Source organism: Pseudophryne corroboree, chromosome 10 (assembly GCF_028390025.1).
Source record: "Pseudophryne corroboree isolate aPseCor3 chromosome 10, aPseCor3.hap2, whole genome shotgun sequence".
Taxonomy (NCBI): domain Eukaryota; kingdom Metazoa; phylum Chordata; class Amphibia; order Anura; family Myobatrachidae; genus Pseudophryne; species Pseudophryne corroboree.
In genome coordinates this window covers 49,493,064-49,517,478 of record NC_086453.1, presented here as the reverse complement: position 1 = coordinate 49,517,478, position 24,415 = coordinate 49,493,064, and the positions used below count along the sequence as shown (strand labels likewise).

At 46.9% G+C, this 24,415-nt stretch overlaps 1 long non-coding RNA gene across 1 annotated transcript in view; it reads right to left on the bottom strand.

The window, feature by feature from the left end:
- Positions 1-562: 562 nt before the first annotated feature.
- The window catches only part of LOC134967000 (uncharacterized), a 118,824-nt gene continuing 94,971 nt past the window's right edge, over positions 563-24,415 (bottom strand). Inside the window, exon 3 of the long non-coding RNA XR_010188760.1 lies at positions 563-928. This is a non-coding gene — a long non-coding RNA (uncharacterized LOC134967000). The remainder of the gene's footprint in view (positions 929-24,415) is intronic.

The following is a 24,415-nucleotide window of genomic DNA, read 5'->3' as shown; positions in this document are numbered from 1 at the left end:
GAGTAAGTCTGGAGCTACTCAGAAACTGCTAAGAAATTTCTATTCGCAATTCTGCGAATCTTTCGTTCGCAATTCTGCTATGCTAAGATACACTCCCAGAGGGCGGCGGCTTAGCGTGTGCAATGCTGCTAAAAGCAGCTAGCGAGCGAACAACTCGGAATGAGGGCCAATAAACAGACATGAATACTACCACCACACAGGCCCTACAAATGTCCATATTATTTCAAACCAAAGGCTCTACATTTCATTTGATTGAATTTACTTTCAAAACGGTAGTTAAAACACCTTAAGGAATGACTGAAATCCAAACTGTTGCCTTATAAACAACTAAATTAACCTGCCACATGATTTATTTAAAATGAGTTAGATAAGACAAAATTTAACTGCTTAATGCATATTAAAAAAAGAAGTTATATTGCAAAACAGTTCTTAAAGCAAGCAGAAATAAAATAAAAACCCATAAACTCACATACTTTCATGTGGCTGTATCAGGGAAAGCTGAACCATGAGCAGATCTTCAATAACAGATTAACCCCCAAGAAATGACAATCCGACTAGCACATTGTACAATTATAATAATATATTAAATCGACAGCAGTTTCTGCTGCACAAATACATATGATACATCATTATGAAATATAAATTCCTTAGGAAGATACGTTATTCCTGTGTGCTCTCCCTGATGCTGGCAGTTACGGAATACATATTTCATGTGGTTCGGGATCCGGATTATGAATATTCGGAAGTCCTCTCAGATATGGTTTAGAAAAGGAAGTGCTTGGATGTATCTTTCCTGCAAGAAATATTATCTCACATTGTCCATTATAGACATAGTATCTGGAGAGTGCCATAAAACCTCATTTGACTTTGCTGCTCTTCTGTCAAGTTCCTGGAGCTGGTTCCTAGGCCTCAATAAATCTAAATGACCCTGCAATGGAGAGATTGATTAGACCAAGTCCATAGCTCTGAATCTGACAGCGCCTGCTCCTATGATTGGTCTACAACATGCATTCATTTTTGCCTGGCATCCCACCCATCCTAAGTACCTGGGTTATGATCTCAGGGACCCCTTCACACCCCGTCCAACTAAATTTTGCTGCAATCCTGAAGTCTCCATGCACAGACTAAAGACCAAAAAGCTATCTTGGATTGGGAGGATAAATGTGGTGCAAACAAACACGCCCCCAAAAGTTTTATATATATATATATATATATATATATATATATATATATATATATATATATATATTTCTAGAATAAGAATGAGAAAGGGCGCCTCATAGTGCATCAACCAGTTTCAAGCAAGATTTATTTCCATTTCTTTACACACAATTGGTTTAAAAGTGACGTACCAAATGCGGCGGTCTCAACCACCGTAGGTATAATCATAAAGTAACAAATATTTAGTGGATATACCACAAGCAGTAACGATCAGCAGGCTCACCACCGCCGTCTGCTCCTTCACGCCAGGCCAACGTGACGAAACGCGTAGGGATGTGGCCTGGCGTGAAGGAGCAGACGGCGGTGGTGAGCCTGCTGATCGTTACTGCTTGTGGTATATCCACTAAATATTTGTTACTTTATGATTATACCTACGGTGGTTGAGACCGCCGCATTTGGTACGTCACTTTTAAACCGATTGTGTGTAAAGAAATGGATATAAATCTTGCTTGAAACTGGTTGATGCACTATGAGGCGCCCTTTCTCATTCTTATTCTAGAAATCACTTTCTGCTGGTAGTGGATACTGGTTTAAAGGAGACGCCGATCTCAAGGATTAAAAGTGCTATGTAGACCTTATTTATACCATAGAACACACCTGGTTGGTCTTGGAATTGTATCTCTGAAGCTGGGACTTGTGGTTCCACGGACTGGAAAATAGACTTGCGCACTGACTTTTTTGTACCTCATATAGATAGATAGATAGATAGATAGATAGATAGATAGATAGATAGATAGATAGATAGATAGATAGAATTCCATGCCTAACAATTGAAATTTCACCCATATGCTTCTAAGCAATCCAAGGAATCGTTAATAACTTTGCTTGGGGGGGAAAGTGCCCCAGTTCCAACAAGACGTCTTGCTACACTGGAAACTTCAGCTCCCTCATATTGCTAGCTATTTCCAAACCATACACTTATATCCTAGAAAATCCTAGAGTGGACTCAGGTAAAACATAGCAAACATTGCGCTTTAATAGAGGAACAATGGAAACGCCTCCCCACTTTATCTCTCTAGGACCACCCGATCATAAGAAGTTGGATTATTGTGGACTCAATTAAACATCTCCTCCCCACTGTCTTCTTTCTATATAGTGGGGACTCCACCACCCCCACACCTCCCCCTGGACGGCAACCATTCACATTCACTAACTGTCTCGCTCATTGGGGGTCTGTCCCATCTCAGACCTCCACCTACACTGGGACCTACCACACTCAGTATTCTGGAAATCTTACAAGTGCGCCATTATTTGAATGCCTTTGTAAATCTTAGTGGCAAGTGTACAGACCTTATGTTTGAGTACCTGTGTGTAGCCCTTCCAAACAGACACACCATTTCAGTACTATATACCTTAACCATAGAAAATCTTTTTCATTCAACTCATCACTTTATGACTGCTTTGGTGAGAGCTCGGGGGGAAGGACTTCTCAGCAGCAGACTGGAAGAAAATATTCTAACTCATGTGGCTATAGTGGAGACTGTATAAAAGTCTTATCCTGAGGGCACAGACACCAAAGTCTCTTGCATGGAATGCTTCCTGAGTCTCTGGAACCTGTTGGAAGTGTGATGCAGCTAGGGCAGTTTCCTGCATATTTTGTGGGATTGCACCAAAGTTCTTCCCTTTTGGACTCAATTATACAATGCTGTAAAACTATGTTGGGAGATGATGTTGTAGAAGGCCTGGAAGACTACGGCTTCTGGCTGCTCAGCCTAACCAAATCTCCCACCAGGGTGTGGTATTGAAAGTCGACCACACTTAAGTCGACCACTATTGGTTGACAGTAACTAGGTCGACATGGTCTAGGTCGACAGGTCAAAAGGTCGACGTGAGTTTTGTTTATCTTTTTTGGTGTCGTTTTCGACGAACAGTGACCGGGAACCCCAATTAGTGCACCATGTCCCCTTGCATGGCTCGCGAGGCAGGTTACCATTCCCAATCGTAGTCTACGTGGATTGTAAAGTATGAAAAAGTTCAAAAAAAGAAAAACAATGTGAAAAACTCATGTCGACCTTTTTACCTGTTGACCTAGAACATGTCAACCTAGAGACCTTGTCGACCTAGAAACCCTGTCAACCTAGTTACTGTCGACCAATAGTGGTCAACCTAGACACTGTCGACTTAAGTCTTGTCGACCTAGAGACCGGATACCCTCCCACCAGTGGCTATACAAATAATCACAACTTTTTAATTTAAAAAATGCTACAAAGGCAGTGAAGTTTCATTGGAGGTTCTCTTTTTTCCATATCTTGAAGACTTGGGGGTAATTCCAAGTTGATCGCAGCAGGAATTTGGTTAGCAGTTGGGCAAAACCATGTGCACTGCAGGGGAGGCAGATATAACATGTGCAGAGAGAGTTAGATTTGGGTGTGGTGTGTTCAATCTGCAATCTAATTTGCAGTGTAAAAATAAAGCAGCCAGTATATACCCTGCACAGAAACAAAATAACCCACCCAAATTTAACTCTCTCTGCACATGTTATATCTGCCTCCCCTGCAGTGCACATGGTTTTGCCCAACTGCTAAAAAAATTCCTGCTGCGATCAACTTGGAATTACCCCCTTGGTTCTCAAAATTAGACTTCTGAATGGACATGGATGATTTAATAAAAAGTCAGCCAAGGATAAATAGACAGACGTCTGTTCCACCTAGTTGTGTGGTTAGAATTAAAGGAGTCTAACACTTATGTCACTCACCTCTCTGCATAGTTAGCCATACAATCCTCTCTGTCACAGACATCCCTCAGAGACTCCTCTCTGGTTTAAAAGCTGTGCAGTGCTTTTGTCAACTATTACATTTAATTTGTCAATAACTTTTGGAACGTCATTGCCATGGGTGTAGCTACCATAGGTGCAGGGGATGCGGCTGCTATGGGGCCCGAGTTGTCTCTGGGGCCCGAGCCTTCCCCTGCACCTTGTTGCTGAGCCCCGGCGGCGACGCTGGCAGCTTTTACCTTCAGTAGGTGTGGCTGCTACATTGCAGCCACAACTGCTCACTCGGCCGGCTCCGCCTCTCCTGAACTAACTGTGCTAACTAATGCTGGGAGGAGGCGTGGCTGAATCTGCAGGGACATCTCTGGACAATGGCCACGCCTCCTCCCAGCGTCTGTGAGGAGACACAAGACGGAGTCAGGCCGGCCGGGATAGATGCGGGAAGTTCACTGGGGAAGGGGAATTTTGAGTAATTCATGGGGGTGAGGGTAGGGTGGGGCGGGGTGGAGGGGGGGGCATTCAAGGCGGCGGCCGGGAGCATAATTTTATGCTATGGGGCCCCGACTGACATAGCTGCGCCCCTGGTCATTGCCCAACTATGGTCTGACATACGACGATGTTACATCTTTGTAGGTCTTCAAGAGCACAATTGACATTAAACTCCTTAAAGACCATGTTTTCCATGATCCCTGTTCTCTCTCACCACACCTTTATCACCCTTTTCATGTGGAAGCAGACACTTCAAACTCAACTAGAGGGACATTGTTATCCCAGGAGTGGGAGAAAAGATGTTCGTGAATCCCTGGGCCCTCTTTTTCAAAATAACTTCTGTCTCACATATGAGCAAAACTATTTTATCAGGAATTAGGAACTGTTAGCAATTCATTCAAGGAATGGAGACACCCAATCAAGGAGGTCCAGGTCCTAATCCGTTTTTTGTTTTTTTTAATCATTGTAACCTACAGTGTCTATAAAGAGATCACAGGTTGAGCTCCAAGATTTTATTTTTGTTGAATTTAATTTTGTATTCAAAGTCCTTGAAATATTAAAGCAATGCTAAAACAGATGCTGTATCCCGGCTGCGTGGAACTCCAGAGGCCTGTTCCTTAGAACCAGAACTGATTTTACCTCCAGGCCAAGTCATAGCTTTCATTAATCACCCTCTGATCCAGAGAGGCTTTGATTATCAAATAGATAAACTGTGTTCCCAAGCTCCAGAAGCAAGATCCAGATCTAATCCTACAGAATGTTGGAAGCCTCCTCTTATGATGCTCTTATCTATTCATTCAAACAAAAAATATAGAAAGTGAGGTTATCTGTCTTCATCCCAACACAATAATTCCAGGGGATGGAGGTGTTCAAAAGACTATAGACCTAAGCAATAAAGAGATCATTAGTTGTGTGGTATCACACATTTTATCAAGCATTGAATATTTGCCTACAACATCTTGTCACTGTTCAGCAGGCTTCCTTAACCAGTCTGACTTTATCACTGAGCTTCCTTTGTCCAAAGGCCATGGAAAGTAGATTGGTATGCTAATACCACTTTCATGAAGAGGCAAGGACTCAGGAAAGACCCAGGTCATGTGTTGTGAACGGTTCAACCCGTGTTATGTGACCCTGGTCATGACCAGGGTTTTTCAGCCTGATGAGTAGCTATAAGGAAAGGTGCTCCCTGATTACTCTACCCAGATTTTGATTAAAAAAACATCATTAGTGGATCGGAAGCTCTTAGTGATGTAGCTTCTTGATTAGCCTGTTCTGCAGGATAGATCCCGGCTTGAAGTGTGAAGGCGATGACCCTGGATTTACCTGGGACTAAAATTTGATGTGAATAGATGCAACATGGGTTGAACCCGTGTTCATTATCCCATCTCAGACCCATGATTTGTGTGTGAAAGGTATATAAGATGACCATTTTATACTATTAATACATCTATCATCTGCCTTTGCAAGGCTGTCCAAGGGAAATAACCTTTGGTTGCGATTCCCAACTCAAGGCTCTGAAAGTAATTTTATAATATGCTTTAAGTCAAACTCTACCGTTCTACAGCTCATTATCCACAGACCAGTCTGAATGGATGAAACAAATTTTTGCACAACACATAACGTTGGTTAATTTAAATGAAACACAAAATAAACATTAATATATTGTGTTTAAAAGTTACTAAAATGTCACTCTCTAAAAACGAATATTTGGTGGAATTCAAAGTCTATATAAGGTTTCAGTGTAAATCAAGTGGAGATACTTTGACATATTTTATATATATATATATATATATACACACACACCGCAATTTTAGCGTCGGCAATGCTAATAGTAACTACAACCATTCTATTGCACATTTATGCTAATATTATGTTAGCATTGATGATCCGAAGATTGAAAATGCACCCAAGGCATTATATTGAGGAGTGTCAAAGAACCACCACTATGCAATATATAACACCCCTGCTGGAGCCGAAACACTGTATTGATTAAGTCTAGATTTATTTTACATTGAACTGGAACGTGTATGTAAATATGCATTTTATGACTCTAAGCCTAGTGGGATTTTTGGGTCTGTTTAGGTATGCATAGGGATTTGGAGTCTGGAATAACATTAGAAAGGTGAAGTCGTAAGTCTGGTTCAGCATTAAGTCTATTCTGATATTTAGCTTTTAAAAGAAAAAGTCTGAAACCGCTTTCACATAAATATTTTTTTTTAAACAGGTAGAACACACATAACAGATTATGGAGAAAGCAGACGATATTCATCTTTGAATTCAGATGTAAAAATTTGATAACGGATCATTCTTGAAAGATTTTTTAAGTTCAAAATGAGCAGCACTTTCAAATAATCACTTTTGGATCACCTCAATTAATTGTGATTCTGATAAAGATGTTTGTCTCATTAACAAGCTGACCAGTTCAATTATTATCTTTAGACATGACTAAAGGGATTTCCTGAATGTGTGACAAAGTTTTTGGAGATAAATTTCACCTCTTTGTTAAGTGGTAGTTAGTTTTCCATCACAAAATTGTGAAGATTGTTGAAGAGTTCAAATTATTATTATATTTAAATGTTGCACCCAAACTGTAATTTTTGAGGAATTTTGTTTACATAAAATGAAGGTTTTTTTTGTAAATTAACAACTGTTGTAATAGGACTGTCAAAGAACAAATCAAATTAGTTAATTAAAAATATCTGCTAAATAGACTTTGGAAATATATAGGAGGGAATTCAAATGTTTGAAAATTCAGTTGGGTGTCTGTTTTTTTCCTGTGTATTAGATAGGAAAAAACAGACACCCAACTGACTTTTCAAACATTTGAATATCCCGCATAGAATCTTCCATTAAGCCTAGAAGTAAGAGCTGTGATTTAATAAAAAGTTTAGTGCCTCAGATAAAGTCAAACAGACACCCAAGGGCATTGTCTCATGAGAGCCTCTTTATTTCAGTATGTAGCCGCAGACTGGGAACATTGTGAGGGTCTGAGTTTGAAAAATACGGGATTTTTTAAAATGTATTTATTAACAGTTTCTTATATAACGCAGTATATGGTGTTGCACTTTACAATTGGAGCAACAGTAAAAGAACAAAACTGGGAAATAACAGACATAGAGGTAGGAAGGCCCTGCTTGCAAGCTTACAATCTATAAGGAAATAGGCAATGATACACAAGGATAGGTGCTATCTATTGAATAATGGTCCAGCCAGATTGAAGAACTTCTTGGTGGGCTGTATGATATAATCACACAGTAATGTTGACCAGAGGATAAGAGGACGTCAAATTAAAGAAAAAGAAAATACTGTATGTGGGGATGTGTGGACTGTACAGAGGGGATGTAATTAGGAATGGATATTTATGGTTGTGTGGGCAGTTCTGGAATTTTAGAAGATTGCCTGAAGAGGTGAGTTTTCATGGAATGCTTGAAGGTTTGGAGACTAGAGGAGAGTCTTATTGTGCATGAGAGGACATTCCATAAAGTAGGTACAGCCCGAGGGAAGTCCTGCAATCGTGAATGGGAGTGAGTAATGCATGTGGATGAGAGACGCAGTTCTTGTGCAGAGCGGAGAGGTCAACCTGGGATATATTTTGAGATAAGCGAACAGATGTATGTTGGTGTAGTTTGGTTAATAGCATTTTATACTAGGTGCTTCATCGCAGCCTACGGGCGCTCTTCAAACCGTCGCAAGGGGCTATGCCCCCTTAACCCTTGCACGCCTTTCTGGGGTTCAATATTTGTATTATATGGAGTATTACCTGCATTCCTTTGTTAGTGGTTAAAATATTGCACAATGAAAGGGCGTGCAATGGTGAAGAAGGCGCAGCCCCTTGCGATAGCGTGAACAGCGCCTGCAGGGCACGATGTACAGAATGTAGCGGGTGCGTGGGGGACTGCGGATGGGGGAGGGTGTCTGTAGATGCTGCGGGTGGAGGGGGGGGGCGGATGCAGGGGTGGGGCCCCGGATGGAGAAGGGTCGGGAGGTGCTGTGGGTGGGGGAGGGGCAGAGGAGTGGGGGCTACAGATGGGGGAGGGGTCCGGAGGCACTGCAGGAGGGGGAGGGGCAGGTGCGGGGATGTGCAGATGTTGTGGATGGGTGAAGGGTACCGGAGGTGCTGTGGGATGGGAAGGGGCAGGGGTGCCGGGGGTGGGGTAGGGGATGTACAGAATGTAGCGGGTGCGGGGGGGACTGCGGATGGGGGAGGGTGTCTGTAGATGCTGCGGGTGGGGGGGAGGGGTGGATGCAGGGGGGGGGGCCCGGATGGGGAAGGGTCGGGAGGTGCTGTGGGTGGGGTAGGGGGTCCGGAGGCGCGGCAGGTGCGGGTGGTGCGGCGGATGCGGAAGGGGGTCCGGAGGTGCTGCAGGTGGTGGAGGGGCTGGTGCGGGGGTGCCGTGGGTGGGGGGGGGGGACACGGCGGATGGGGGAGGGTGTTTGCAGATGCTGCGGGTGGAGGGGGGGCAGGTGTGGGGGGAGATATATATGGGGGGTAGATGGTGGAGGGGGTCTGGAGGTGCTGTGGGTGGTGGAGGGGCGGGGGAGTGGGAGCCACGGGTAGGGGGTCTGGAGGCACAGCGTGTGGGGGAGGGGTGGGGTGCCACATGTGGTGGAGGGGAAGGTGCGGTGCATTGGGGAAGGGTCTGGAGGCGCTGCGGGTACTGTACCTGTCAAAAAGGTAGTTGGAGGGTATGCAGTAACAGGGTCAGAAAAGGGGTGAAAGGGCCAGGACAGGGGTGACGGGTCCAGGACAGGGGTGACGGGGCAAGGACAGGGGTGACGGGGCAAGGACAGGGGCGACGGGGCCAAGATAGGGGCGACGGGGCCAGGACAGAAATTACAGGGACAGGATAGGGGTGACAGGGCAAGCAGAGGGGTGACAGGGCCAGGATAGGGTGACAGGGCCAGGATAAGGGTGACAGGGCAAGGCCAGGGGTGGCAGGGCAAAGCCAGGGGTGACAGGGACATGACAGAACACAGGGCACGGGAGAGATTGGTATTAGGGACAAAACAGTGGTGACAGACAGATGTGTCTTACCGGAGTCACTGCTGCTGGCTGCTGCTGTTCCACTCCAACCTGTTGGGATCTGCTGCTGCTGGAGACTTAGCATGGCTGACTCTCTCAGGCTGGAGTCTTGCTTCCTCTGCCCGCCCGCATCCTTCCCCCCACTCCTCAGTCAAACACCGCGGACCTCGCGCTGCTGCAGGGCACTGTGGTAAAGGGAGACTGGGAGCGACTGGTTAGCCCCCAGGAGACGCTGTGGCTGGAGGGAGGAGGGGGTCATAGCATGCACGGTGCGCGGGCCTCGCGGCTGCCGGGCACTGTGGAAAGGGGAGACTGGGAGTGACTGGTTAGCCCCCAGGAGACGCTGCGGCTGGAGGGAGGAGGGGGTCGGAGCCTGCAAGCAGTGCGGACTTCTGCAGTGCTGCCATCCAGCTTAAGTGTGAGACGGAGCTGGGCGCACCTCACTGCGGGCGGCAGCGCTGCAGCTAGCGGTGGGGTTGCTGGGGCTGGAGATAACAGAGGCAGAACGGAACCTGCACAGCGGCAGGTGCCCCACAAAACTGCAGCTAAGAAGCGTGGAGTGTGCTAGAAAGTGATGCTCCTCCGCGCTAGAGAGCTCCTGCTGAGTATGCTGATGTGGGGAGGGGGGAGGTCAAGCACACAGTGTGCCGATGCCCGTCTGTCTGTACGGCATACCCCCTCACACACGTTTTTTTGGGTCTGTCCCGCTGTCCCACCCTCAGGCCGCAGTGTCCTGCGGTGGGGAAGGGGGGGGGGGGCAGGTGGGAAGCTCCTGTACTCGCTGATCTGCTAATCATCTATTTAGTGGAGACAGGAGGATAGGGGGCATGCCAGCAGCTCACAGAGCGCTGGTCATGCCCCCTCAGTGACGAAAATGGGGGCGTGGTTCGTGATTGCGGGTCCTCCGCAAAGCCATGCCCCCTTTTCGTTGGGCACACCCCCTTTACGCTGTGCGTGTGTCCTGAAGAAAGCTGTGCCTGACGAAAGTTGGGAGGTATGCACCCCTGCCTGTTCAATGCCCATACCATCTGCTTCTGCTCCTAGTCTCCTATAGATTTGCCCAGATCTGTGACTCATTTGACTAACTCCACCCAGCACTGTGACTCCACCCAGCATTAGAAAATGAGGCACAAAGTCACAGATCTGGGCTAATATATAGGAGATTGAATATGGTAGAATACAGGCAGCCAATGGAAGGACTAAAAGTGCAGATCAGAGGATGCTGAAAGTCTAGATCAGAGGATGATGAAAGTCTAGCGAAGATTAGCCTCACAGCTGCATTCAGAATGGATTGTAGTGGTGAGACCCGTTTTTTGGTAAGACCAGTAAGGAGACTACTGCAATAATCAATGCGGGAGATAATGAGAGCATGGATTAGAGTTTTTGCAGTATCTTGTGTATGCTAAGGTCTTATTTTGGATATGTTTTTAAGATGTATGTAACATGATTTAGAAACATTGAATGTGGGGAGTAAAGGACAGTTCAGAGTCAAAGGTGATACCTAGGCAGCGAGCTTGTGGAGTAAAGTTGATTGTCAAGTTATCAACAGTGATAGGGATATCAGGTTGGTAACTACTGCTAAAATCATGCGAGTTTCAACTCATTGGGGTAAATTTACTAAGATTCGTATTTTCCCGTTTGAGGTCAAAGTTCAATCACGAATGACATCGAAAGTGTAAATATTAGGGATGTGCACTTGAAATTTTTCGGGTTTTGTGTTTTGGGTTCGGTTCCGCGGCCGTGTTTTGGGTTCGACCGCGTTTTGGCAAAACCTCACCGAATTTTTTTTGTCGGATTCGGGTGTGTTTTGGATTCGGGTATTTTTTTCAAAAAACCCTAAAAAACAGCTTAAATCATAGAATTTGGGGGTCATTTTGATCCCAAAGTATTATTAACCTCAAAAACCATAATTTCCACTCATTTTCAGTCTATTCTGAATACCTCACAATATTATTTTTAGTCCTAAAATTTGCACCGAGGTCGCTGGATGACTAAGCTAAGCGACCCTAGTGGCCGACACAAACACCTGGCCCATCTAGGAGTGGCACTGCAGTGTCACGCAGGATGGCCCTTCCAAAAAACACTCCCCAAACAGCACATGACGCAAAGAAGAAAAAAAGAGGCGCAATGAGGTAGCTGTGTGAGTAAGCTAAGCGACCCTAGTGGCCGACACAAACACCTGGCCCATCTAGGAGTGGCACTGCAGTGTCACGCAGGATGGCCCTTCCAAAAAACACTCCCCAAACAGCACATGACGCAAAGAAGAAAAAAAGAGGCGCAATGAGGTAGCTGTGTGAGTAAGCTAAGCGACCCTAGTGGCCGACACAAACACCTGGCCCATCTAGGAGTGGCACTGCAGTGTCACGCAGGATGGCCCTTCCAAAAAACACTCCCCAAACAGCACATGACGCAAAGAAGAAAAAAAGAGGCGCAATGAGGTAGCTGTGTGAGTAAGCTAAGCAACCCTAGTGGCCGACACAAACACCTGGCCCATCTAGGAGTGGCACTGCAGTGTCACGCAGGATGGCCCTTCCAAAAAACACTCCCCAAACAGCACATGACGCAAAGAAGAAAAAAAGAGGCGCAATGAGGTAGCTGTGTGAGTAAGATAAGCGACCCTAGTGGCCGACACAAACACCTGGCCCATCTAGGAGTGGCACTGCAGTGTCACGCAGGATGGCCCTTCCAAAAAACACTCCCCAAACAGCACATGACGAAAAGAAGAAAAAAAGAGGCGCAATGAGGTAGCTGTGTGAGTAAGATAAGCGACCCTAGTGGCCGACACAAACACCTGGCCCATCTAGGAGTGGCACTGCAGTGTCACGCAGGATGGCCCTTCCAAAAAACACTCCCCAAACAGCACATGACGCAAAGAAGAAAAAAAGAGGCGCAATGAGGTAGCTGTGTGAGTAAGCTAAGCGACCCTAGTGGCCGACACAAACACCTGGCCCATCTAGGAGTGGCACTGCAGTGTCACGCAGGATGGCCCTTCCAAAAAACACTCCCCAAACAGCACATGACGCAAAGAAGAAAAAAAGAGGCGCAATGAGGTAGCTGTGTGAGTAAGCTAAGCGACCCTAGTGGCCGACACAAACACCTGGCCCATCTAGGAGTGGCACTGCAGTGTCACGCAGGATGGCCCTTCCAAAAAACACTCCCCAAACAGCACATGACGCAAAGAAGAAAAAAAGAGGCGCAATGAGGTAGCTGTGTGAGTAAGATAAGCGACCCTAGTGGCCGACACAAACACCTGGCCCATCTAGGAGTGGCACTGCAGTGTCACGCAAGATGGCCCTTCCAAAAAACACTCCCCAAACAGCACATGACGCAAAGAAAAATGAAAGAAAAAAGAGGTGCAAGATGGAATTGTCCTTGGGCCCTCCCACCCACCCTTATGTTGTATAAACAGGACATGCACACTTTAACCAACCCATCATTTCAGTGACAGGGTCTGCCACACGACTGTGACTGAAATGACGGGTTGGTTTGGACCCCCACCGAAAAAGAAGCAATTAATCTCTCCTTGCACAAACTGGCTCTACAGAGGCAAGATGTCCACCTCATCATCATCCTCCAATATATCACCGTGTACATCCCGCTCCTCACAGATTATCAATTCGTCCCCACTGGAATCCACCATCTCAGCTCCCTGTGTACTTTGTGGAGGCAATTGCTGCTGGTCAATGTCTCCACGGAGGAATTGATTATAATTCATTTTAATGAACATCATCTTCTCCACATTTTCTGGAAGTAACCTCGTACGCAGATTGCTGACAAGGTGAGCGGCGGCACTAAACACTCTTTCGGAGTACACACTTGTGGGAGGGCAACTTAGGTAGAATAAAGCCAGTTTGTGCAAGGGCCTCCAAATTGCCTCTTTTTCCTGCCAGTATAAGTACGGACTGTCTGACGTGCCTACTTGGATGCGGTCACTCATATAATCCTCCACCATTCTTTCAATGGTGAGAGAATCATATGCAGTGACAGTAGACGACATGTCCGTAATCGTTGTCAGGTCCTTCAGTCCGGACCAGATGTCAGCATCAGCAGTCACTCCAGACTGCCCTGCATCACCGCCAGCGGGTGGGCTCGGAATTCTGAGCCTTTTCCTCGCACCCCCAGTTGCGGGAGAATGTGAAGGAGGAGATGTTGACAGGTCGCGTTCCGCTTGACTTGACAATTTTGTCACCAGCAGGTCTTTGAACCTTAGCAGACTTGTGTCTGCCGGAAAGAGAGATCCAAGGTAGGTTTTAAATCTAGGATCGAGCACGGTGGCCAAAATGTAGTGCTCTGATTTCAACAGATTGACCACCCGTGAATCCTTGTTAAGCGAATTAAGGGCTCCATCCACAAGTCCCACATGCCTAGCGGAATCGCTCCCTTTTAGCTCCTCCTTTAATGCCTCCAGCTTCTTCTGCAAAAGCCTGATGAGGGGAATGACCTGACTCAGGCTGGCAGTGTCTGAACTGACTTCACGTGTGGCAAGTTCAAAAGGTTGCAGAACCTTGCACAACGTTGAAATCATTCTCCACTGCGCTTGAGACAGGTACATTCCACCTCCTATATCGTGCTCGATTGTATAGGCTTGAATGGCCTTTTGCTGCTCCTCCAACCTCTGAAGCATATAGAGGGTTGAATTCCACCTCGTTACCACTTCTTGCTTCAGATGATGGCAGGGCAGGTTCAGGCGTTTTTGGTGGTGCTCCAGTCTTCTGTACGTGGTGCCTGTACGCCGAAAGTGTCCCGCAATTCTTCTGGCCACCGACAGCATCTCTTGCACGCCCCTGTCGTTTTTTAAAAAATTCTGCACCACCAAATTCAAGGTATGTGCAAAACATGGGACGTGCTGGAATTTGCCCATATTTAATGCACACACAATATTGCTGGCATTGTCCGATGCCACAAATCCACAGGAGAGTCCAATTGGGGTAAGCCATTCCGCGATGATCTTCCTCAGTTGCCGTAAGAGGTTTTCAGCTGTGTGCGTATTCTGGAAACCGGTGATACAAAGCGTAGCCTGCCTAGGAAAGAGTTGGAGTTTGCGAGATGCTGCTACTGGTGCCGCCGCTGCTGTTCTTGCGGCGGGAGTCCATACATCTACCCAGTGGGCTGTCACAGTCATATAGTCCTGACCCTGCCCTGATCCACTTGTCCACATGTCCGTGGTTAAGTGGACATTGGGTACAACTGCATTTTTTAGGACACTGGTGAGTCTTTTTCTGACATCCGTGTACATTCTCGGTATCGCCTGCCTAGAGAAGTGGAACCTAGATGGTATTTGGTAACGGGGGCACACTACCTCAAGAAATTGTCTAGTTCCCTGTGAACTAACGGCGGATACCGGACGCACGTCTAACACCAACATAGTTGTCAAGGCCTCAGTTATCCGCTTTGCAACAGGATGACTGCTGTGATATTTCATCTTCCTCGCAAAGGACTGTTGGACAGTCAATTGCTTGGTGGAAGTAGTAAAAGTGGGCTTACGACTTCCCCTCTGGGATGACCATCGACTCCCAGCAGCAACAACAGCAGCGCCAGCAGCAGTAGGCGTTACACGCAAGGATGCATCGGAGGAATCCCAGGCAGGAGAGGACTCGTCAGAATTGCCAGTGACATGGCCTGCAGGACTATTGGCATTCCTGGGGAAGGAGGAAATTGACACTGAGGGAGTTGGTGGGGTGGTTTGCGTGAGCTTGGTTATAAGAGGAAGGGATTTACTGGTCAGTGGACTGCTTCCGCTGTCGCCCAAAGTTTTTGAACTTGTCACTGACTTATTATGAATGCGCTGCAGGTGACGTATAAGGGAGGATGTTCCGAGGTGGTTTTAGTCCTTACCCCTACTTATTACAGCTTGACAAAGGCAACACACGGCTTGACAAATGTTGTCCGCATTTCTGGTGAAATACTTCCACACCGAAGAGCTGATTTTTTTGGTATTTTCACCAGGCATGTCAACGGCCCTATTCCTCCCACGGACAACAGGTGTCTCCCCGGGTGCCTGACTTAAACAAACCACCTCACCATCAGAATCCTCCTTGTCAATTTCCTCCCCAGCGCCAGCAACACCCATATCCTCCTCATCCTGGTGTACTTCAACACTGACATCTTCAATCTGACTATCAGGAACTGGACTGCGGGTGCTCCTTCCAGCACTTGCAGGGGGCGTGCAAATGGTGGAAGGCGCATGCTCTTCACGTCCAGTGTTGGGAAGGTCAGGTATCGCAACCGACACAATAGGACTCTCCTTGTGGATTTGGGATTTCGAAGAACGCACAGTTCTTTGCGGTGCTTTTGCCAGCTTGAGTCTTTTCAGTTTTCTAGCGAGAGGCTGAGTGCTTCCATCCTCATGTGAAGCTGAACCACTAGCCATGAACATAGGCCAGGGCCTCAGCCGTTCCTTGCCACTCCGTGTGGTAAATGGCATATTGGCAAGTTTACGCTTCTCCTCCGACAATTTTATTTTAGATTTTGGAGTCCTTTTTTTACTGATATTTGGTGTTTTGGATTTTACATGCTCTGTACTATGTGTCACGATCCGGGTATCTGGACGCCATTTCTTACCCATCAGATGCCTCCTAAGGCTGGCTCAGCGCTCCAGGACCGGATCCCATCTGTTATCCTGATGTGTACATTCCTGTATCCTCTCCTGTCACTCTGGGACGCTGTCACAGTAAACGCCATATTACACCTGGCATGGCGTCTCCCGCGGCCTCCGCCGCCATCCCTGAACTTCTGCATGCAGAGTGTCTGAGTGGCGATTACGTCAGCCGCGGCCTCCGCTGTGTCCGCGTGGTTGGATGTGCATCTGTCAGTCTGGCGCCTCCTGTCTCCGGTGGCCGGCGCCGCCATTACTGTTTTCATTACCACATGGATTACAAACCAAACTTCCCTCCAAGTGTCTGCATGGGCGCAGCCATCTTGGATTCTGTCAGCTGATCATTTCCACCAATCTGTTCTCAGTATTGATAATCTGCATAATTGCCTAGCCAATCCCTTCCTTGCTGCAGGTATAAATACACTGTGCCTGAGCAAGGAAGGCGTCAGTGCTTTGGTTGTCAAACCTAGTTCCTGTTTGTCTCTCTCCTGTGATTGTCTTCCAGGTTCCAGCTCCTGTCTCAAGACTTCCACCATAGAGACCCGCACCAGCATTCCACCTGCGGTGTAGCCTGACTCTCCAATCCATTGTGGATTCATCTGTTTCCAGCTACAACTTTACCTGCTTCCAGCTCAGCTTCCAGCAGAGTACAGCTTCTCTTAAAGGGCCGGTGTCCTTTCTACACTTTACCACTCTCCACCGGTATTATTATTTCTCCGCTCTCAAGTTCTACATTTCAGTTCATATTTCATCGCTCCCAAGTTCATTTATTATTTAACTGGTTCCAGCCAGTATCCACTCCGTGCTAACAACAGTCTGGTTCCAGCCAGTATCCACAGCAGCCGTTTTATCTTCAGCAACCCAGCTTTTCCTGGAACACCAGCTGGCACAATCCTGGGTTATCTCCATTGCTACAGTCGGGCCTGGTAAGGACTTTCCATCTAGAAGATTATAAGAACTATCTCACACTACCAGTGCCCTGTGGCTCCTGCCATCCTGTAGTACCCAGGAACTGTATTTATTCTTTGCTGACTTTTACGTTTTCTTTTACTGCTGCTGTGTTGCGGAGTTGTCATAATAAACATCATTGACTTTTATCCAAGTTGTCGTGGTCACGCCTTCGGGCAGTTATTATTCATGTTATTTACATGTCCAGGGGTCTGATACAACCTCCCAGGTTCCGGTACATCTCAGCCCCTACAACTGAGGCTGCCTCCCGTCAGCTCAGGCCCTCAGTTGTGACAGTAAGCACTGAACTAATGAATCCAGCCGGAGACCAGAATCAAGCGGCCAGGCCGATGCAAGAACTGGCAGCCCGACTAGAACATCAGGAGGCTGCACAGGGCCACATCATCCGCTGTCTCCAGGATCTCTCTACTCGGCTGGATGGGATTCAGACAACTCTCCGTGGATCAGGCGCGTCTGGTGCGTCAACCACAGTGACTCCAGCTATAACCCCACCCACCTTACCCATTTCTGCTCCACGTCTTCATCTTCCAACGCCAGCAAAATTTGACGGATCTCCAAGATTCTGCAGGGGATTTCTCAACCAGTGTGAGATTCAGTTTGAGCTACAACCTGGCAATTTTCCCAGTGACCGTACAAAAATTGCCTACATTATTTCTCTTCTCAGTGGCTCAGCCCTTGATTGGGCATCACCGTTATGGGAGAGGTCCGACACCCTGCTATCTTCCTACACTGCCTTCGTGTCAACATTCAGGCGCATCTTCGACGAGCCAGGCCGGGTAACCTCAGCTTCATCCGAGATTCTCCGTTTACGCCAGGGGTCACGTACTGTAGGACAATATCTGATACAGTTCCAGATCCTGGCATCCGAACTGGCATGGAACGACGAGGCCCTGTATGCTGCATTCTGGCATGGCTTATCTGAGCGTATTAAAGATGAGTTAGCTACCAGAGACTTACCTTCTAAGTTAGATGAGCTAATCTCACTCTGCACGAAAGTTGATTTACGTTTCAGAGAGAGAGCAACTGAGTGTGGAAGATCATCTGCTCCAAAATCTTCTGCTCCTCCTCCTCCTCGTCAACTGTCACCATCTAAAGATAAGCCCATGCAACTTGGCCGTTCCCGTTTAACTCCTGCTGAGCGCCGAAGACGTCTCTCCGAGTCTCTCTGTCTCTATTGTGCAGCTCCGTCTCACACCATTAATGCCTGTCCCAAACGTCCGGGAAACTCCAAATCCTAGCTCGCCAAGGAGAGGGCCGGCTAGGAGTAATGATCTCCTCTCCATCTCCTCAAGATTGTAATCTCCCAGTCTCGCTTCAAGTTGCTCAACGTTATCGGAACGTCATTGCCCTCCTTGATTCCGGAGCAGCTGGGAACTTTATTACCGAAGCCTATGTTAAACGGTGGTCCCTACCCACCGAGAGACTTCCTTCGTCCATTTCTTTAACTGCCGTGGATGGCAGCAAAATTTTTGATGCAGTTATTTCTTTAAGGACTCTACCAGTTCGTCTGAGAGTGGGAGTTCTTCATTCCGAACTTATTTCTTTTTTAGTGATTCCAAGAGCCACACATCCTGTGGTCCTGGGCCTTCCATGGCTCCGTCTTCACAATCCTACAATTGATTGGACGACTACGCAAATCCTGGCATGGGGTTCCTCCTGTGCTGAGACATGTTTGTTTAAAGTATTGCCTGTCTGTTCTTCCTCCCCCAGGTCGTCTGATGTTCCACCTCCTCCATATCAAGATTTCACGGATGTGTTCAGTAAAGCTTCTGCTGATATCCTTCCTCCTCATAGAGAATGGGACTGCCCGATTGATCTCGTTCCAGGGAAGGTTCCACCTCGAGGCCGAACTTATCCGTTGTCTCTGCCTGAGACGCATTCTATGGAGGAATATATTAAAGAGAACCTAGCAAAGGGGTTCATTCGACCTTCTTCTTCTCCAGCCGGCGCAGGCTTCTTTTTTGTAAAAAAGAAAGATGGTGGTCTGCGGCCGTGCATCGACTACAGAGGTTTGAACGACATTACCATCAAGAACCGTTATCCTTTACCCCTGATTACTGAGCTCTTTGACAGAGTTAGCGGAGCTACCATCTTTACAAAGCTGGACTTGAGAGGTGCATACAATCTCATCCGGATCCGTGAGGGTGACGAGTGGAAGACCGCCTTTAACACCCGTGACGGACATTATGAGTACCTCGTCATGCCCTTCGGATTGAGCAATGCTCCAGCTGTCTTCCAGCATTTTGTCAATGAGATCTTCAGAGACATTCTATACCGTCATGTCGTGGTCTATCTAGACGATATCCTCATTTTTGCCAACGATTTAGAGGAACATCGTTTTTGGGTTAAAGAGGTTCTGTCCTGTCTCCGTGTCAATCATCTCTATTGCAAATTAGAAAAATGCGTCTTTGAAGTCAAGTCCATTCCGTTTCTAGGGTACATTGTGTCCGGTTCCGGACTAGAGATGGATCCTGAGAAACTACAAGCAATCCAAAATTGGCCGGTACCCTTAACCCTCAAAGGGGTCCAGAGGTTCTTAGGGTTCGCCAACTATTACCGAAAGTTTATACGAGACTTTTCCACCATTGTGGCGCCTATTACTGCTTTCACTAAGAAGGGTGCTAACCCGTCCAAGTGGTCTGAAGAAACCATGCAAGCATTTCATCTTTTAAAACAAAGGTTCATCTCTGCGCCTGTTCTGAAACAGCCTGACATCGACTCTCCTTTCATCTTAGAGGTGGATGCCTCCTCCGTTGGAGTAGGAGCGGTGTTATCTCAGAGGGCTAAAGATGGCCATTTACACCCTTGCAGTTTCTTCTCCCGGAAGTTCTCCCCAGCTGAGCGCAACTATGCCATTGGCGACCAGGAGTTGCTAGCCATCAAGCTCGCTCTAGAAGAGTGGAGGTATCTGTTGGAGGGAGCTTCTCATTCAATCACCATACTTACAGACCACAAGAACCTTTTATATCTGAAAGGCGCACAATGTCTCAACCCTCGTCAGGCCAGATGGGCACTTTTCTTTTCCAGGTTCGACTTTAAACTCCAGTTCTGTCCGGGCTCTCAGAATCGCAAGGCCGATGCCCTTTCCCGCTCATGGGAGCAAGAAAATGAGTCAGAGTCTTCAGACAAGCATCCTATTATAAATCCGTTGGCATTCTCCACGGTAGGGATGGACTCTACGCCCCCATCAGGGAAAAGTGTTGTGAAACCGATGCTAAGGAAGAAGCTCATGCATTGGGCCCATGCTTCCCGTTTTGCCGGACATACAGGTATCCAAAAAACCCTGGAGTTTATCTCTAGGTCCTATTGGTGGCCAACTCTGAAAAAGGACGTCTTGGAGTTTATTGCATCTTGCCCAAAGTGTGCTCAACATAAGGTATCCCGCCAGTCGCCTGCGGGGCAACTGGTTCCACTATCTGTTCCCCGTCGACCTTGGACCCATTTGTCGATGGATTTTATTACAGATTTACCCATGTGCAACAAGTTCAATACCATCTGGGTGGTAGTTGACCGGTTCACCAAGATGGCACACTTCATTCCTCTCACCGGTCTTCCGTCAGCTTCCAAGTTGGCTCAAGTATTCATACAAGAGATCTTCCGACTCCACGGTCTTCCTGGAGAAATTATCTCAGATCGAGGAGTTCAATTCACAGCCAAATTCTGGCGAAGTTTATGTCAAGTCCTCCAAGTCAAGCTAAAGTTTTCCACGGCTTACCATCCTCAGACCAATGGTCAAACCGAGAGGGTGAATCAGGACTTGGAGGCCTTCCTCCGCATCTATGTGTCCTCCTCTCAAGATGACTGGGTTCAATTACTTCCCTGGGCCGAGTTCTGTCATAACAACCAGTATCATTCTTCATCTGCTTCAACACCATTCTTCACTAACTTTGGATTCCACCCTAAAGTCCCTGAGTTCCAACCGCTTCCAGCAACTTCTGTTCCCGCAGTGGATATCACCTTGCATCAGTTTGCCAATATCTGGAAGAGCGTACGATCAGCTCTGCTCAAGGCATCGTTCAGGTACAAGAAGTTTGCGGATAAGAAGCGTCGAGCAGTTCCTGCTCTCAAGGTGGGTGATCGGGTATGGTTATCCACGAAGAATTTGAGGTTAAGAGTTCCCAGTATGAAGTTTGCACCTCGTTATATCGGTCCTTTCAAGATTGAACAAGTCATCAATCCTGTTGCTTACAGACTCCAGTTGCCTCCCTTCTTAAAAATACCCAGGACATTCCATGTTTCCCTGTTGAAACCGCTGATCTTGAATCGGTTTCATTCCTCACTTCCTCCAACTCCGAAAGTCCAAACTCAACGAGGCGTTGAGTATGAAGTGGCCAAGATCCAGGACTCACGTCACCGTTACGGTCAACTACAATATCTTATTGACTGGAAGGGTTATGGTCCTGAGGAACGTTCATGGACCAATGCTTCTGATGTCCATGCTCCTGCCTTGGTCCGGAGATTCCATTCCAAGTTTCCTCAAAAGCCAAAGAAGTGTCCTGGGGCCACTCCTAAAGGGGGGGGGTGCTGTCACGATCCGGGTATCTGGACGCCATTTCTTACCCATCAGATGCCTCCTAAGGCTGGCTCAGCGCTCCAGGACCGGATCCCATCTGTTATCCTGATGTGTACATTCCTGTATCCTCTCCTGTCACTCTGGGACGCTGTCACAGTAAACGCCATATTACACCTGGCATGGCGTCTCCCGCGGCCTCCGCCGCCGTCCCTGAACTTCTGCATGCAGAGTGTCTGAGTGGCGATTACGTCAGCCGCGGCCTCCGCTGTGTCCGCGTGGTTGGATGTGCATCTGTCAGTCTGGCGCCTCCTGTCTCCGGTGGCCGGCGCCGCCATTACTGTTTTCATTACCACATGGATTACAAACCAAACTTCCCTCCAAGTGTCTGCATGGGCGCAGCCATCTTGGATTCTGTCAGCTGATCATTTCCACCAATCTGTTCTCAGTATTGATAATCTGCATAATTGCCTAGCCAATCCCTTCCTTGCTGCAGGTATAAATACACTGTGCCTGAGCAAGGAAGGCGTCAGTGCTTTGGTTGTCAAACCTAGTTCCTGTTTGTCTCTCTCCTGTGATTGTCTTCCAGGTTCCAGCTCCTGTCTCAAGACTTCCACCATAGAGACCCGCACCAGCATTCCACCTGCGGTGTAGCCTGACTCTCCAATCCATTGTGGATTCATCTGTTTCCAGCTACAACTTTACCTGCTTCCAGCTCAGCTTCCAGCAGAGTACAGCTTCTCTTAAAGGGCCGGTGTCCTTTCTACACTTTACCACTCTCCACCGGTATTATTATTTCTCCGCTCTCAAGTTCTACATTTCAGTTCATATTTCATCGCTCCCAAGTTCATTTATTATTTAACTGGTTCCAGCCAGTATCCACTCCGTGCTAACAACAGTCTGGTTCCAGCCAGTATCCACAGCAGCCGTTTTATCTTCAGCAACCCAGCTTTTCCTGGAACACCAGCTGGCACAATCCTGGGTTATCTCCATTGCTACAGTCGGGCCTGGTAAGGACTTTCCATCTAGAAGATTATAAGAACTATCTCACACTACCAGTGCCCTGTGGCTCCTGCCATCCTGTAGTACCCAGGAACTGTATTTATTCTTTGCTGACTTTTACGTTTTCTTTTACTGCTGCTGTGTTGCGGAGTTGTCATAATAAACATCATTGACTTTTATCCAAGTTGTCGTGGTCACGCCTTCGGGCAGTTATTATTCATGTTACTTACATGTCCAGGGGTCTGATACAACCTCCCAGGTTCCGGTACATCTCAGCCCCTACAACTGAGGCTGCCTCCCGTCAGCTCAGGCCCTCAGTTGTGACACTATGACATTGGGCATCGGCCTTGGCAGACGACGTTGCTGGCATTTCATCGTCTCGGCCATGACTAGTGGCAGCAGCTTCAGCACGAGGTGGAAGTGGATCTTTCCCTAATTTTGGAACCTCAACATTTTTGTTCTCCATATTTTAATAGGCACAACTAAAAGACACAGAGGTAGCTACAGCCGTGGACTACCGTACTGTGTCTGCTGCTAATATAGACTGGATGATAATGAGATGAAATCAATATATATTATATCACACTAGTACTGCAGCCGGACAGGTAGATATATTTATTATGTAATGACTGATGACGGACCTGCTGGACACTGTCAGCTCAGCAGCACCGCAGACTGCTACAGTAAGCTACTATAGTAGTATGTATAAAGAAGAAAGAAAAAAAAAACCACGGGTAGGTGGTATACAATTATGGATGGACGAGCGACTGCCGACACAGAGGTAGCTACAGCCGTGGACTACCGTACTGTGTCTGCTGCTAATATAGACTGGATGATAATGAGATGAAATCAATATATATTATATCACACTAGTACTGCAGCCGGACAGGTAGATATATTTATTATGTAATGACTGATGACGGACCTGCTGGACACTGTCAGCTCAGCAGCACCGCAGACTGCTACAGTAAGCTACTATAGTAGTATGTATAAAGAAGAAAGAAAGAAAAAAAACCACGGGTAGGTGGTATACAATTATGGATGGACGAGCGACTGCCGACACAGAGGTAGCTACAGCCGTGGACTACCGTACTGTGTCTGCTGCTAATATAGACCTGATGATAATGAGATGAAATCAATATATATTATATCACACTAGTACTGCAGCCGGACAGGTAGATATATTTATTATGTAATGACTGATGACGGACCTGCTGGACACTGTCAGCTCAGCAGCACCGCAGACTGCTACAGTAAGCTACTATAGTAGTATGTATAAAGAAGAAAAAAAAAACCCACGGGTAGGTGGTATACAATTATGGATGGACGAGCGACTGCCGACACAGAGGTAGCTACAGCCGTGGACTACCGTACTGTGTCTGCTGCTAATATAGACTGGATGATAATGAGATGAAATCAATATATATATATATATATATAATATCACTAGTACTGCAGCCGGACAGGTATATATATTTATTATGTAATGACTGATGACGGACCTGCTGGACACTGTCAGCTCAGCAGCACCGCAGACTGCTACAGTAAGCTACTATAGTAGTATGTATAAAGAAGAAAGAAAAAAAAAACCACGGGTAGGTGGTATACAATATTATATATATATTATATACAATTATATATATATATATATATATATATATATATATATATATATATATATATATATATACAGAAGAAAGTCCTGTACTCGCATCCAATTTTTCAGGGTGGGTGCTATCCCAACAGAACGAAGTCCGCTGAATATATTGGTGTCCACACAAGTGGCGGGTGCACTCTCACAAACGTACTCAAATTCTGTAGTAGATATCAGTTGTTCTTTATTGTAGCCTCATACATCGACGTTTCGACCCTTCCACAAGGTCTTTTTCAAGAAAG